Raw genomic sequence first — 14,545 nt, forward strand, 5'->3', positions numbered from 1 at the left:
ATACAGTCAACTGAAATGACAGGGTGATAAATATAAAACCACTATCATCAATAAGACTGGAATGTAAAAGCACTTAGTTTCAGCCTAAGTAACTCACAGAAAGTTTGGTTTCAAGAACCAATGTATCATCCATCACTACTCTACCTTCTGTTGACAAAGTAATTGTAAGATATCTAGAATGGAGGTTCAATATGAACTGACAGTTTTGAAAGGAGGAATTGTGTGCTGCACTTACTCATTAAATGTATTTTCCTTCACTAAAGATGTTTCCTTTTTTAGTTTATGTATGAATAACTTTAGTTAAAGTTCCCTTGACACACTGACTTTGCTTTGAATAGCACCTATGTTCATTAACATAAAACCTGAAAGAAAATAATTTTAATGTAGCTTTTTTAACACTTCAAAAGCCTTTAACAAATTGATCGAGTACAATTATGTATTCTAAAGGGAATTTTAAAGAGATCACGCAAGGTTGAAAAGTTCTGGGTAATAAAAAGAAAAAAAAGCTCAGTAAAAACAGGCACTCTGCATGGAACTTTGACGCACAGTGGAAGAAAGTAATAAAATTATATAGATTAAAAATCCTTAACATCTCCCAGTTTTAGACAGACTTATACAGTTATTGTCTGTATTACTTAGTGTGTAGAAAATACCATGCTCACTCGATAATGTGAAAAAAGGTGTAGAGGTCAAGATAGTCAGAAAATAGAGAGAAGCTAAATTACCAGTCCACTTACCACTGAGACTACTGAGTCAAGGCAAATCCGAACAAATCCTTAGCAAGGAGATCACACCAATTTATCAACATGGCTGGCTGCCTTTGGGTAGGAATAGATCTAATCATGGCATTCTTCTTTAGCTAATGGCATATTATTATTGGCATCATTTTAAAAGACTGCATGATAACAGGATTCTTTCAAAAACCTTTTGAACTAAACAACGCATTGCAGCTAAATGGATCAACTGACATTGAGACATTAACAAATGAGAAATAGATTCTGATCTGCAGGAAGCAGTGGTTTTCCCCTTACATTTATGGGTATACATTTATACATCTGATTATTTTTAAATAATAATTTAGATGGTGCTTTCATCATTACAGAGTACTGAAATGAAGCTACATTGGCTATACTCAACAAAAAGAAGCAGGATAAAACCATTGGTAGATGGAAAGTACAGGCCCTATGGCTTCAAGCTCTAAAGTCCTCCACTTTACTCCACATTGAACAGAGTCAAGCAAACACAGATAATCCTTGTTTGCACAAATGTTATTATTTTCCAGAATGGCAGAAGTTCTCTTTGGGAGGATGCTTCCTTTGCACACCCTTTGCTTCTGCCTCCCTCTCAGCAATGCTGAGAACAGACATAAAATTGCAGAGACTCAAAACTGGCTGCACAGGGAAACAAACAGTGAGAAGAGGAAGAAAAAAAAAGGCTGAAAATAGACTTTGGCAACTACAAGCTCCATGAACCTAGAACATGTTCTCTCCAGTGAGTCTCTTTATACTATTGAGAAGATTCTATGGATGGATCTAGCATATATTGAAGGTTTTCTACATTTCTCTATTTTCCCTCCAATCTTGTCTGTTGCACACACAGAATGAGGGTTTCCAAGTGGGAAAACTTCAACTTAGCTTCAAGGTTTACAGAACCCAGTCTTTCAGCGTTAGGCTTGACCCAATGGCTTCGTTTTAAGAAAGCTGATTTGACCTGCCTATTCTTTGTATCTGGTGACAACATTGGGCACAAGGGATACATGACTGATGGTTTGCAACAAAATAGCTATTACTTGGTGTGAGATCACTATCATAATTCGAACAAGATTTGCATTTTGCTGCAGATAAGGGGGAGTCTGGGAGTAGGGAGGTGATGGTGTCAACAGCAGGAGTGTAGGAACAAGACCAAGCACAGGGACGGCAATCTTTATAGCATCTCCTAATGCTGAAGGAGTAAGAATATGGAATTTGCAACCCACAGCCTAAGCACTTCTCCTCTGCCCTCCCAAAAACTCTTTAGAAAGGACAGAAGAAAGAGAATCTCCCAACCAATTCCAAATGCCTCCCCCCATTACCTAAACTCTCAGAGACAGCAATATAGGACTGCAGACTGAATGAAGAAATTTTATTTTCCAGAAATTCAGAGCTGCTTGCTCAACATGAGAAATGTCTTCATATTTTCCTTAGAAAAAAATCAAGTTTCATAATAGAATGTTCATATAAACTAAGTATTAGATTAGAAGTATATAATATCTTAAAAAATTTAAAAGTCTATGAGTTTATATTGACTAAATAGTCAATAATCAGAGGAAAAAGACCCCAACAATATTGGCAGCAACAAACCAACAGCACTGTGGATCAAATTCTTTTGTACATATGCACACACTGCTCTCACAGCTCTGCTATGATGTACAGAATGACTGGAGGAATAAAATATCATTCAGTAATGTGAGGATGACAAAATCTGTCAAAGGAAGGATGTTAGAAGTAAAGATAAATTCCAGCAAAGTATCAACTGAGTACATCGTTTATCCACAAATGACCCTACAAGAGGGAGGATTATTCTGTTAGGTTCCAGTGCACTTTTCTGGATGGGCTGGAAAGGATGTTTATGTTTTCAAATCTCAACGATCTCTGTTGAAGTATCATTAAATCAAAAATCCAACCAAACCAAAGCCAGATTAGTGCCAAGCAATCTTTAGGAAGGGGAGAATGAGTATGATTGAAGCTGAGATTTGAAAAAACAAATCTGTGTGTCGATAAATATAGTGATCAGGATGAGAGAGAGGTGTCAGACAGAAAAACCTGCTGTAATGTTTGTTGCTGCCAGCACAGCAAAAATAAAGCCTAGGAGAGCTTGTTGAAAAATTGTTAGGGAAATTTGCAGAGCACTACAGATTGATAAAGTTTTTATCTTCAGAAGTGTATCATTTGGGTGGCCAACAAGCAACAACACAAGAATCCTACACTGAACATTCCTATAACGAGATAAGCTGCTTGTATCTCCAGCAATGCAAGATCACAAATGCAGCATTCTTCTCTACCACATGCTATCTTTTCCTGGTATCAGTTTTGTCAGGGATGAAGTCAGTTTAGGAGGTTTCTGGCCCTTCCTAACATGCTCCTTCTGCCTTCCTCCATTTCTATAGACACACACCCTCATGTTTGGACTGGTAGTTGTTGAGAAGGAAAGGAGACAGCAAAATGGTTTGGATTAAACCCCTCTCTCCCTTAGTATCTTCTCCTCCCAAGGCTTACCCTTACAGCAAAGGTATGGGAATAACCAAATGGGCAGAAAGAGGCAAATGGCACAGACAAGGAATTTCACATCCAAACCTCACTCCTCAGAAAACTGCAGTCTCAGTCTCATCTTGTGAGTACAGAACTTGGTATTGAATTAGGAAGCATCATCAGACTTTTAATCACTGTTTACTTTAATTAAGTGCAGGGTACAAATGTATTCAGATAGTAAATGCCAGTCTAAACAACACAAGTAATGGCATTCAGGCTACCTCTGGGAAACTCTGCATCAGTAGCTAAACAGCATAGCTACCTCTGTCTTGATTTCCTCATTGCTGTGGAAAGGGCTGCAGAAATGGGACAGACACAGGCAAGCTCATACTTAACTCCTTCTCTACTTAAGGCTGCTAAGAATTAAGTAAAGACAGCACTTTAAAAGTCAAAACACTTATAAGAAGCCATCACGTTGCCAAATTAAGGAGGGAAAAGTTACTGGATTAGGAAGAGTAAGGAAATTAGTAAGATTTTACAACATACATGAAGAGATGAAATGTAGGAATAGTCTCAGCAAAAATAGAGAAAAGGACTGACTGAAAATTTGCTGTGCTGCGAGAAAGAGAGGAGGAAGAGCTGGGTATCAAATTTATAGGTCCTTTGAGCTATTGAGTGAGGAATTTGGAGAAGGTAAAATGTCATCATCAGTCTCAGCTGACTTGCTATTCTATTGCCAGATGGGACCATTATCATCTGATTGAATTATAATCATGTCAAAACTCTACCTGGATCCAGGAATTAGCTTTCAGGAAAACCCTGAGTCAAGGTAGAGCTTTCCTGCCTTTGTGATCTGTAGAACACATGATCTGAAATGGGATTTAAATATCTGTCTTTGGCTCTCCGAAACATTAGTATGAACATTTGTTACTCTTGGTAACTTTCTCTGGCTTATCTCCATATTGTCCTTGTCTTTGCTTCTTTCCAATAGAAAAGTTGGTCACCTAAAAGGTTTTAATAGTTTAACTATTAAATTAAATGCAACTATTTAACTAATACTTTAAAATATGATAGGTTTATACTCACTGGCCATTCTTGGAAAAGGAGAGACAAGAGAAGATTCATTTTGGAATTACTTGAAAACAAGTACAAAGCAAAAAGCCCAGCAAAGCAAAAAGTCAAATATCTGGTTTAGACCACATGCAAATTTTAGATAGCATTTCAGCACTAAGGGCATACTTTTTGTTGTCTCAGGCAACTGATTTTCCTAAAATACAAACTTATTTCAAATAGCAGTGAGATCTGACTTAAAAACTTGTGCAGTTCTTGACAAACTATCTTAAAAAAGAAAAAGTAAGCCTGTGGAATTTGTTGTTATCATGGAATTTTCAATTTTGAAACTTCAATTGTGAATAAAAAGGTTAAAGGAGAAGATGCTGAAGTATACATTCTGGGCTCATTCACTCAATTCTTCATAGTGTTTTAGAAGCTGAGGAGGCAGTCACAGAAACTGCATTTATTCCAAGAAAAATCTTTGGAACAATTCTGGTGGTAATTTCCAACTAGACACAAGACACTTTACTCCTGCTGGCTTGCCTCTTTCTCTTTCAAGGAGAGAAGTCAGACTTCTGACATATAAAGCAATTAGATCACCCACCAAGAACAGTTCAGCTTTAATTTTAAATCTTAGCAGACTAAGGGCAATTGTAACAGAATTGCTCAGAAAGTGGCATTGGTTCCACAACCCTTTTACATTCATTGCTAACAGAATTTATGCAGGTAGGTTTGCAGCATCAAGAACCCATGAGTTATCTCTCTGTGTCACACACATACTCACTACAATTGGATAATTATTCCCTTTTTCCTTTTTTAAAGAATTAACAAGTGTGTTTATGCAAGTCCTGCATCATTCTCATACACCTTTCCTGGAAGGAATGCCTGAAGCTGTTGATGAGCTACCCAGCACAGGATCCCACCTCTGCTTCCAGGTGTATCTAGCATGGACAGCACTGTTTCTTTGTGCTGTGGCAAAAAGGCACAGTACAGCTTTCTGTTTGAAAAGCACATCCTTAGCATGTCACAGTTTACCATTGTCTAATCTAAAATTTATTATAATTTATTTTGAATACAAGTATTTCTGTATATTCAAGCTGTATGCTCTTATATCTTCAGTGTGTAAATCACAGGCAGTGTAGAAAACAGCATATTCTCATTAAGGGAAAGCTCAGCTACAAATAAGTTATCCCAGTGAAAACACTTTTATCTGTTAATGCCTTATAATCATAAAGAATAAGGAAATAATTCTCCTCTGATGGGATTTCCAAGATGAGATTTATAAAAGGGTGCCTAACTCCCCTAGATATTACAGCCTCCAACAACAGATACAGGCTTAGAGTGTTTCATTTACAGATAAAAGCAGAGGAGGCTGGATGTAGCTTTCATTTCCAGAAGAGCTTTGTTGTGGTTACTCTGCTGAGTAGGAACTGTGATTCCCTGCAACATTTAGCCCTTGAGAAAAAGAAGCAGGAGACAAATCATGTGAGGAGTGGTAGGGAATAACAAAAGATTGAACAATCCTTCGAGCTTGAACATGTTTCACTATATTTTCATCTCTGTTTGGCCAGGTGGTAGTTGAAACACATTAAATGAAAAGCTATGTGGGAGTGTAACACTATGCTACAGTTGCACTTTGTGCACACACTTCTTATCTCTTTAGGAACTTATTCCAGATGTTTCAGGAGAGGAAAATACAACAATTATCTTGGTCATGTTTTAAGATAAGCTCTCAGCAGGTCTGGAAAATGTTTTAATCTGGCCTTCCAGCTCCTTCAGCAAATTCCCTATAGCATTAATTTTCTAAAACTGTTTATGCCCCATTTTATTTTTTCTGCTATTTAATGTGGGGAGGGAATTCAGCAAACATGATAACAAAAACACATCAATATTAAGTGGAAAACACTTTTTAGTGTTTTACTTCAGTAAAATATGACAGTAGACTGTTAGAACTCCTATACATAATTAAGAAAAAGCTTATGATTTTAATTAATCACTTTCTCCTGATATATAGATTATAAATTGAAGTTTTACATAAAGAAAATTTACTTAAAGTCCTTATGGCAAAATACAATTTCATTGTCATCATTACAACATCAATATTCATCAGCCTAGGCAGGAAGAATTCTGCTTGTTAAGTCAGGGATAGAGGGAAACACTAAATCTCAAGAGATGCTTTAAAAGGGGAAATTACATCAGCTATTTTAGGTTTCCTGTGGAAACCAACAATCCACAGAGCCTGGGTGAATCCAAACAAATGAGTAGTGAATCTACAGGACCTGTTCCTTACAGGGAGATGTTAGAAGAAAAACCTGTTATTCAAAATGCAATGCAGAGCACAGCAAGGCATTGAGGGAAGGGAAGGGGAAGGGTTGTGTCATCTCTATCATATCCGTAGGTTTTGCCTGCAATTCTCAGACCTCCAGGTCCATTCACTGATCACTTAATGAATACCTGACATCTCTCCCTACACTGCTTGCCACAGACAACCTATCCCTTCCAGCAGTGGTCAGCACACACAGTACCAGGACTCAGGGTCATTTCTACCTCTTTTGGTTTTGTTTATTCAGTTGCACTGATAAACTCACATTTCCAATGTTAGACAGCTGCTAAAAGCTCAGTACCATCACATGATATATGATGCCACAAATCTTGCTGAATTGTCCTTCTTTTCTTCAGTCTAGGACCTTTTCAGACATTTTTTCTAGCTATCCTGATTTCATTACAGCAAATGTCATATCTCCTTTAGCTTACAATTTCCCAGTCACAGAACTCAGGCAGCTACTTTAATGTAATGTTAAATTTTTAAAAATACTTTCACATTATACATCCATTCGCTTTTTAAGAGTAATTTCAAAATACTGTTATGTCCTGACCAATTTTATTAGTACTTCTCCCTCCTTTCCTATGATCAAAATTAACATCTGTACAAAGAATACACCCTCTCTTTTAGAGGATTACTTTTCATCTTGAATCATGCATAGAATATGCCTTCTAACTCTATCTAGTGTAAATAATGTGTAAAATAATCAAAGCACCATCATGACCTGACAGCAGAAACCTTTTGATGAATAGGGTTTTATGTAGGATTATCATATGACATTTCCAAACTACATTATATTTGAGTCATATACTATTGCATTAAATTCTTCTATCGTGCTGGATTTGTACATTTAGCAAGTTATCAGCATTCTCTTTTGTGGACAGATTTTTACAGCAATTGCAATCGAAAGCAGAAGAAGCACAAAAGGAAAGCAGTGCAGAGGAATGATATTCTACTAATGAAGAATCAGATCTTGTTCTCATTATGTTGTGTTATTTATTCTGCTGTTTAGTTCTGACAGTGCTATTGGATTTTTTCAGTACACCAGATGCTAATACAGTCCCTAAATATTATATTTTAGAATGCTGGATATGCTGAAGAACACATTGATGTAACTACATATCAGCTAAGTTGAAGAAATCCCTTCTGTCTCACATGCTATTCACAACAGTCAAATTCTCTTCATCCTACAGTTTCTCTGCAAATGACCTAAAAATGCAGCACTTTCCCCAAAATTCAGCAACTACTGTGAATGATGCCTTCAGAGTACATGCATTGCAGCAAATGACAGCCACACCTTCATTTCAAATGCAATCACACACCTTAAAAAGTGCATAGAGAGGCTTTAGTGCCAGAGCAAACACAGAGACTCATGTGGTCTTTGGCATCCATAAAAAATTCAATTTATTGAGTTCCTTAGATTGCATCAAGAATGAAGCTGAAACATCAGTACAGAGAATAATACTACAAAATGACAGGGCAGGACAGGAGAGGATGAAACAGACCTTGCTCTTAACTGCTAATTGGTTGTCCCAGCTTTATGTATGGCATAATAATGGTGATGGCCATCTATCAAGAAAATTAAGCAATATTAGCTTACAGTTGCAAAAATAAAAAGCCTATTTGCAATAGAGAAGTCATTCAGAGGACATGTGCAAAACAACCCAAACACTTATGCACCCTCAAAGGAGTGCCTTAGCATACCTTGGGTTAAGGGTGCTAGTAAGGTAAGAAGAGTAATCCAAGAGTCCAAGTGACAAGTGGAGAAAAGAGTGTGTTAGAACAGTAGAAAGGAGAGAAAAAAGAAAAAAATCTGCCTTAGCATGTTCTTCTTCCTTCCTAGACTCAGCTCTACCGTCCTGACTTGGGCTGGCTTACCCTAGCTCACAAAAACCCCTATATTTCCACTGCTATGGAGCAGTGTACACCAAAAAGCAGATTTTTAACAAACTGATTTTTCACAGATGAAACCATTCCAACACTTTATCTCCTTTAAAGAAATTACTCAGTTAAACAACAGAGTGGAGGAGAAGGAGGAAGAATGGAGAAGGGGTGAGAAAGAAGAGAAGAGAGAGGTGTGATGGAAAAGAGCATATAGTGATTGAGACTAATGCAGGGCTCAGGAGTGTCCCCAAGGCTGGTGGTCATCCATAGCCAAAACTCAGAAAGGCTAAGATCCAATTCCCACTTCCTACCATGCATCAGAGGTACAGTGATATGGTGTTTCTCAGACAATGAACTCCCCATGCAAACAACCCTCTCATCAGTTTAATAGAGTTCAGAATTCTAACCTCTACTGTGGTTTAAAATATATTACTTTTCCACCCAAAATGTTGTGCATATTCCTAATTAAAGAAACACACTTCACCTTCTGTGCCCTGAACTAATACTGTCTACTCTGCATACAGAAAAAGAACATTTAAAGATAATAAAATAAAAAAATAAAACAAAGTAAAATAAAATAAATATAAATAAATAGCTCTAAAACAGAATTATCTCCACTGACCCTTTCTTTATCAAGAACTAAGTCTCTCGAGGTCCCTTCTAACCTTTCTCATTTTGTGAACTAGCTCAAAGAATCATAGCCTCTGATGGAGCTTAATTGCTTATCACAGTCTAAGATCTAATGGAAATAGCCAAGTATAAAATAATGTGGTTCAATTGATATTGGACTGAAGAGCATTGCTTAAGAACTTAAAACACTTTGGCTGCTAAATCCCCTGTATATTCTCAATTATATCCACCAAATTCAGAGCTAACTGACAATTTACCAAGTGGTAAATTCTATCTGAATTAATCCAGAATAGTAAAGATTATTTTTCAGCATTCTGTTCTAGCAATTATTTCTGTAGCCAGGTTTTGGGTGAGAAAATGTGGTACTAGTTTTCCTACTTTTGGCAATAAATATAACCCATTTAACATTATACACTAAAACCATGGCAAAAAGAAAATCTCCCTTCTTAATAAACGTGAGATGATGTAAGTACTTCCTGTTCAAATGAGTATAATCATGTCTCAGTTTGGAATACTTTAGTATCACAAGTGATAACAAAAAATGTTTGGATGAATACAGTAATGAAGAGGTTAAATCTGATTGTAATTAGATTTCAGTATGCATGGTCATGTGGCTAATAGTAAATTTTCCTTGATTAACTGATCCTGTTTGTTAAGAGCTCCTATTAACATTAGCACACTCTATGACGGCTGTGGAGACACACCATGGACCAGTGCAAGATTAATGAAGGCAGGTACGCATGCTGATTAGAATGTGGCAGTTTAATAAACTCTTCTAACATTAAATTATTTAATGCATTCATGCTCATGTAGACTATTCAATGGTCAGCTTGACCACCTATGTGTTAATATTGGGAATTGAAATGCAGAGGATGGAAGAAATATAGCAGTGGATGAGGTAATTAGCTCTCATGTCTGATAAATGGGGCAATACCTATGTGTATACATGTTTTAGCACATCACAAATGCTGCTTTCATTAACTGGAATCTCTTGCTGAAAATTTTCTGAACGTTTAGTTTGATTTTGATCCCATAAACAATTCAGCTAACTACTATATCCAGAGTCTATTTAATATTTGAAGCAAATCTATAGCGAGCTATAGTGATAAAACACATTGTTAAAATACAACACAAAAATTATCACTGAAGCTTTGAAGTCATTTCGATGTTCTTCCAGTGCACTGCTTTGAAACAAAGATAATATTTAATAAACATTACCTGAAAAGTTACATGCTGTGGGCTGACTCATGTTTTATCTTGTGTATTCCTCTCCCAACTGTCACTAACAAGTGGTTGTTACATTTGCAGAAAAGTTGCTGACAAAGATTTCAAGCCAAACAGTTGCTTTTCCAAGCAGTACCAGCATCATCTAAGTATGTATTTGGGTTACATCCCATCTTCTTATGGGGCAACACAAGTCCCACGCCATACACTGTATCAATTCACATTCAAAGCAACAGAACACAAAGGCAAGGCTTTGATGTAAGGTGTGGGTCAGATAATGTGATGCATTTTGCTTTCAATGACATCCAAAACACATCAGTAGGAGAGCTGAGGACTAGCCTGGTAGTCCCTCTGCCCAACCCCTTTTGCTGGCATTTGAATCTGTTTTCAGATCATTTAGTAAATCTAAATAAATGACAGAAATGGCTGATGGGCTTCAATTCAACACTATGTCCAGCTTTAAAATCCTTAACAAAATATAACCTTGGTAAAGCACTTTGGTGAATGAGCACTTTACTTATTGACTGTGGTCTCTGTCCATTCATTTACAGTAAGCCACTCATTTCAAATAGCTTTTCTAACATTTTAAAGATTAAAATGGTATAAAATGAATAGCTTTAGTACTGATCAGCCACGTAAGTGCATATTACTAGAATTTAATTAGCCAAGCTATTACGTCATTCCCAACTGTACAATGTGACAACATTGATGAAAAATCCCCATCACTCCAGGCCTAGGAATCTTTCCTAAGCATACGACTACTCAATCAGATTGGGGTGGAAACTGTGCCTTTCCTAATAAATTTTGGGCTCTATCACTGCAAAAGATTTTTAAAAATCAGTGTGTTGAAGGTGTAGCTGAGACAGAGAGACATTCATAAATTGTAGGCAGCACTTTAAGGCAAAAAAAATAGGACATTGTTAGCTACTTATGCTTCCTCAAGTCATCTGAAAGATTCAAAGCATAGCTGTAAAAGAAGAAAGGAAGAAAAAATGCATACAAAAAAAATCCAAACCAAACAAAGGAAAAAAAAAAGACAAAACTTCAGAAAATAAATTGATCTAAAAGAATGCTTTTGTGGAATCTTGCTTGAAAGCATGATGGAGGCATGTAAGCAATGAGCAGAAAGCAAGCCTGAGTTTGTGTAAGGTCAGAGGAGACTAGAGAATGTCCTGACCGTGCTGCTACATAGAGTTTGGTGATAAGAACAGAGGAACTGTTTCTGGCTGGCTGATGTTTCTATGTGCAAGCACCACAGGATTTTATCAACGAGAAAGATTACTTCACAGAATTACCAATCTCAATTTCTTCCCTAACTGGAGCTATCAGATGATTCTAAGTTTCTGTCTTCTTGGATCAACTACAGTGGCACCATTTTTCACCTGCAATTTCTTTAAAAAATTAATGTAATAGTAAAACAAGAAAAAATATGTCCCCTTATTCTAAGGGAACAGACTTCATTAGCTTCCTCCCCTCACCTTATAATGCAATATTTAATTTAAAAATCTGCCTTTTCTGACTTGGATCTCAGGAGGTCATACTGGATTTCATCTGGTTTCACTGCATGTCCCAGGCTGTTCCTCTGGGCTGTGTCTGCTCCTTGAGACTGGTGCTCTGCTGCATGCCAAATTGTACTCACAGTGTGCCTAGAAAAGACTGCTAATCATCAGGTAAGGGCAAGAAGACTGGCAGCAAGAGAAGAGCATACAGATCCATTCCAAATCAAAGACAGGAAATAAATTATTTGAGAGGACAGGATCAAGGAAAAAAAGCACCAATAAAAGTAAAGTAAAGCAATATTGGAAGAGATGAAGATAATGTGAAAGCAACATAAGGAAAATGAGATGGAGTCAAAGTCATAAAATGCTTGCAAGCTTTGACTTAATCCCTAGCAGTAGCTCCTGAGCACTTGTTGGAATATATATGATGTGGTAGAGAGGAATTCTAAGGGGGGAAGATGCCATTTCAATTAAAGGGAATCTTCCCAAAAACTCCTTTCATAGTCTCTGTGAATATTTAGCAAGATCTGTAAGTGCTGGTAGATCACAGAGCCCCATGTCTTTGAGGCCATGTGCCACATGATGCATGGATGAGCATCCTGAAGTTTGATCACTTGGCCTGTTTTGACAGATCTGGAGATAAGGATAGATAATTCTAATACATGGCAGGATTAACAGGAGGCATTGTCAGCTGAACTGCCTACATCTCCCTAAGCAGCTTCCTTTAGCTTGTAAAGGCTTTGACAGTTGGCATTCTCAGATGCAGATTTCTAGAACAGAACTGCAAGGTGTGTGGTATTGTATTCTCTGACAAGCCTAGGATTCTGACTATCACAAAGACACAAGGACTGCATTGCATTAGGTAATTTTCTGAAGTTGCTGTACTTATTCCAGTGCTTGTCTAATCCTCTCTTCTCGCTCCTCTATAATCTCTCCAGGTCCCCCTCCAATGCCCTTCCAATTACAGTTCCATGCTGCCCATCATGTCGTCAGTTGGGAGATACTAGGTTTGGATTAGCACTAAATTCCTTTAAGTCTCTCAAAGTCTCCACCTGGATATGAAGTAAGCCTGAAACTTTAATTATATCTGCCCAGCTGATACAAGTTTTTTCTTCCCAGCTAGACATTTGTGTTTCAGTAGACCAGACCAGTTAGCATATATCTTCTGAGCATGAACTAGCAACAAATTTGAAAGAAAAGTTCCCTGAACAAATCAACCAATACTGTATGGTATTTTTAGTCTTGAACTGTGGTGGTTTTCTAAGCAAATGGCACATTTTTTCACAAGTTGCTGCTGCACAAACAGCTCTCAACATAAATTATTGTGAAGTCTGCTTATTTCAAACGATCAGTTAAATCAAGCAGATCGTGGTTTCGGTGAAGTTGCCAAAACTTCTACATCTACATATCTATTGATTAGTTAAATCCTCCTGGATAAGACACAGGGGCAGTTGAGTGAGTTCAAGCTTTGCCTTCCTCCAGAGCATACTTATGACCACTCTACAGGCACTGCTGAGAAACATAAGCCAATGAATATCATGTTCCATTTCCAGCATTTCCTCAGTTGTACTGTGCTCTACTTGCATTATTTCCATGAGCTGTTTTGAATCAACATAGATTTTGGAAAGATAAGACTCTCTTTTACTATTTCAGAAATAGAATCTCTTTAATTTTCTGTTCTAGTATCAAAAATAGTAAAAAGGTTTATTATATGTCAGGAAGTCTTCACAGCCTAATCTGACTTAATTATCAATATAACGAAAATACTTTTAGTAACAATAAAACAGCACAAATCAGTAAGGTCACATAAAAAATCCAAAATATAACTGCATTGCAATGCCTTAACATAACTGAACCAGAGAAATATAGTCTAATACTTTTGTCTCTAATTTCCTTTAAAACCCACTCAGAAATACCAGGATAGAAATTAAATATTGGCTTGTTTTGTCTGATGGTACCTCTCATCTCTCTTTATGTGAAACTACCTGGGTCAGATGGATAGATAATTTGCCTACTAACAGCTGATGCCCTTGCTTTATTAATCTGTTTGTCTTTAAGAGTAGGTTTTTCAGGTCGAGACCCCAAGGGAAGCCACTTAAACAGAATACTCTTTGTTGGCATAAAAGTGGCCATGATGTGGCAGTCACCTTCCCTCCCCATTTATCCTGGAGAGAATGCAAGTTTTGGTTAGGAAACACCTTCTGTGCAGCTCTTACCCATCCCACCCCACAGCTGGTACCAGGCAAAGGATGAAGGTTCATGGGGATGTCTCTGGTCCAGGGATGGAGGATGACTCTTGGATTCAACCTTGTGGCCTCAAAGCTTGTGTCTGTAGAAGCATTTATTGCTGCAAAGAGAACATGTAAACTAAGAGCAGTTAGAAAAGAAAATGACAACCATTTTATCTTGTTTATACCTTCCTGAGGGATGCATAGCTAATAGAGCCCAGGCTTTCCACAACAGCATAGTCCAAAAAGTAATTTTTGTACCAGAAGATTTTGAGGAGTCTTTTAGTGCACTTTATATATTTAGATTTGTAAAGATACACAGTGCAATGTAGAGGTTTAGGCCAGACACTACCACTAGCAGTAATGGCTGTTCCACCTCTGAATTCCCAGGTGTGATACAGAAAATTACCTCCAACTACCAAATTTAACTGATTTTACTTTTAATTCTTATCTCGATTTTGTCATAGCCTGCTTCAG

General features: G+C 37.2%; 1 long non-coding RNA gene across 1 annotated transcript in view; it reads right to left on the minus strand.

The window, feature by feature from the left end:
- LOC115947984 overlaps window positions 1-14,545 on the minus strand; it is a 487,803-nt gene that overhangs the window by 289,017 nt on the left and 184,241 nt on the right. The window contains exon 5 of the long non-coding RNA XR_004081838.1: window positions 14,057-14,187. This is a non-coding gene — a long non-coding RNA (uncharacterized LOC115947984). The remainder of the gene's footprint in view (window positions 1-14,056; window positions 14,188-14,545) is intronic.

This window comes from Geospiza fortis, unplaced genomic scaffold (genome assembly GCF_000277835.1).
Source record: "Geospiza fortis unplaced genomic scaffold, GeoFor_1.0 scaffold403, whole genome shotgun sequence".
Taxonomy (NCBI): domain Eukaryota; kingdom Metazoa; phylum Chordata; class Aves; order Passeriformes; family Thraupidae; genus Geospiza; species Geospiza fortis.